The following is a 3,332-nucleotide window of genomic DNA, read 5'->3' as shown; positions in this document are numbered from 1 at the left end:
GACTGGATTGACAAATAGGCAGGGCTAGGAGAAGTCCTCCAGACTCAGTGCCAGGGAGGATTACCATGGCGGCAGGAGTATTTGGAAAGCTGCTCCACCATCGTAATCAGAAGAATCCCTCAGAGCCCCAGGAAAATTAATTGAGAAAAGGCCTTTAGGGAAGCTGAGAAAATGAGCATCTTTTCTTGTCCCATTAAAAAAAAATCAATGCACCAACAAATCATTAAAATGAATGCTAGCTAAATATGTATCAGTAAATGAAATAAATGTAATGACTTGTAATTGATATTCAAAATATGCACAGTATAAAGGGGAAAGGGGAAGGGCACAGAAAAGGAAGTGAAGTAGAAACATGCTGGCTATTCTTGTTCATTGGGAAAATTCTATCCACACGTTGATAGAAAAATAAATATTATAAAATAGACATCAAAGGAATATTAATATGATATGTATTTTCTTCACAGTATATGAAAAGAAATAGGATAATAATAGTTATAATACAGGAAAAAGTTAGAAAAGAAAAGGAATTCAGAAATAATATTAATTTAAAAAGAAAATCAAAGAAGTAATTCTTACCATTTGCAACAGCATGGATGGAACTGGAGAGCATTATGCTAAGCGAAATAAGCCAGTCAGAGAAAGATAAATATCACATGATCTCACTCATTTGTGGAATATAATGAACAACATATACTGATGAACAAAAACAGATCCAGAAACAGAGAAGCATAGATCAGACTGTCCAACCTATGATGGAAGGTGGGGGTTGAGGAGGTAAGAGATCAACCAAAGGACTTGTATGCATGCATATGAGCATAAAGGATGGACACAGATGGGGGAGGGGAGTATGTGCTGGGGGGGATCCAGGGAGAGGTCAATGGGGGAAAAAAGAGATGTATGTAATACATTAAACAATAAAGAATTTAAATTAAAATAAATAAATTGAAGCTACATAACTTACTGTTCAAAAAAAAAAGTAAATCAGTAAGGCTTCTTCCAAACATAAGAGTGATTACAATAAATATAAAAAAACATAAATCTCCACCCTTGAAGGTAGTAAGTATCTTGTCAAAAAAAGAATTCTGACTCAATTAAACAAAATACACCTAAAGTTGAAAAATAAAGAAAAGAAGGGGCGGGGGGAGAGAAGCAGCAAGTAAATCCTAACAAAATCCATCAGGTATAAAAATAATAAAAATGAGCTAAATAAAATGCAATGAAAAAGTAATAAAGCAGAAAAATTTGAAGTTATTTTTAAATTAAGTTAGAAATGTTCCAGTGAATAACAGACTTATAACTGATATGTCAAGATTCACCAACTCAAATACACAGCAGGAGTTGTTATTATTTTCAACTAAGCTAATAATAATGTTAATGATGCAGGAAGGATATAAATGAGTGAGAATGGTGGATTGCACAAACATTTTATACCACCATGCAAACAATACAAAAATGATTCATTGATCCATATCTAGCTATTGACTATCAATGTACAAATGCCTGAATTATGCTAACAAAACTTCAAAATACATGAAGCAAAAATGTATAAAAACTTAAGAAAGACCTGAAAAATCCACAGTGTGGTGTTAGGCAGAATAGATAGCTACTAGGGCAGGGAACGGGGGAAGGGGAGAAGGAAAAAGAAGGGGAAGTTTATATCACCTACTGAACAAATAAGTCAACTGTCTTAGGACTTGCCAAACAAGATGACCAGATGTATGTACAAACATTCTGAGATAAGCCACAGCAAGATAGAAGGGGATTTTGAAACCTGGTCCACTACCCAAGATACCCAGCAAGGGAGCTTTGAAACCTATAGGGAAAAGTGTATGAAATCCCTTGAACCCCCATCGGGCAGGGCACTCAGACTAGCTGAGTTGCCGGCTTGTGCTTTACACTAAGTACATTCTTGATAAATATGCTTGCTTTGCTTCATTAATAAATTTGCTTTGCTTCAGTGCTGCTTTCTGTAACTTAACTGAATTCTTTCTCTCGAAATTGACAAGAGCTGAGGAGGAGAGAGCGCCCCCCTTCGACTCAGGGTGCTCTCTGGTAACAGTAGTAGGAGGTGTGATATTCTGGTAGCCATGGAAAGGAACCCTATTAAGATGGAAGTGATGAACTATGTCAAATACTACTAAGCATTTGTAAGGTAAGAGCTGGGAATTCACCATAGATATTAGCAGCATGAAGGTCATTAGTATCCCTGACAAAAGCTATTTTGGGGAAGAATGGAGATAAAAGCTCCATGAGATTGAGCCTAAGAGAAAATGAAAGCAGAATTGCAGACTGATAGTACATAAAACTTCTGAGGAGTTTTGCAAATGAAAGAAAAGCAAATGGGTGATATCCAGAGGAAAATTGTCATTAAGGGACTGCTGGGATTGGGGTGGGGGACAGTAAGCAATAACAGGATTGGGGTAAATATAAGCAATATCTTCTATTTTGTTTCAATATTTTGCAATAGAAATATATTCAGGCATTATTTTTATAATTTAAAAAATCATTAAAACATTGAGTGTTTTGTTTCTGCTCTTTTTAAATAATTGGATAAATAGCTTGTTCATATGGTGGTGGAAATAATGTAGAGGGGAGAAATTTGACAATATGGAAGGCAGGGAAGAAAATTGCTAGAAAAATGATTATAAGTAAGTGAGAAAAGACAGGATGTGATACACATGAATTGGTGAGAATACACTGAAGTTCTCTGATTGTTCCATCTGTTCAATGAAATAGAAGGAAGATTATCAACTGAGAGTGAAGATGGGAAAGACATGCTGAAGACTTGAGGAGACAGAAATAAATCCTATATAATAAAAGCCCAGTGACTGAAATGACAGAATGACCAGAAGGACCAGAGACCAGAAGCACCGTGGCCCCTCGCCCCTGCTGGCTTCGCCCCCCAGTGGGACCCCTACTGTGATCAGGGGCATGGCCGGCCTGCAAACCACCCCCACCCCTCCCTCCAGCCAGCCATGACTCCCAGCGGGGACCCCCACCCCAATTGGGGGCATGGCGGACATGCAAACCACCCATGGCCCTGTCCCCCAGTGGGGACTCCACCCCATCAGGGCAGGCTGGTGAGCCCCCACCCATGCACTGGACCTCTATCCTATATAATAAAAGGATAATATGCAAATTGACCCTAACAGCAGAACAACCAGGACGACTACTCGACCAGTCACTATGAGGCGCACTGACCACCTCTCGGTCCCTTTCCCTGGCTGGCAGTCATCTGTGGTCTTTACACGTGTATTTATAAGTGTCGCTGGTTATGGTGGTCACCTTTTTGGCTTAGCACACTCGGGATTTTTCTATAGGTCTTAAAGAAA

The sequence above is a fragment of the Myotis lucifugus genome, unplaced genomic scaffold (assembly GCF_000147115.1).
Source record: "Myotis lucifugus unplaced genomic scaffold, Myoluc2.0 scaffold_64, whole genome shotgun sequence".
NCBI lineage: Eukaryota > Metazoa > Chordata > Mammalia > Chiroptera > Vespertilionidae > Myotis > Myotis lucifugus.
Note: the sequence above shows the minus strand (reverse complement) of the source record.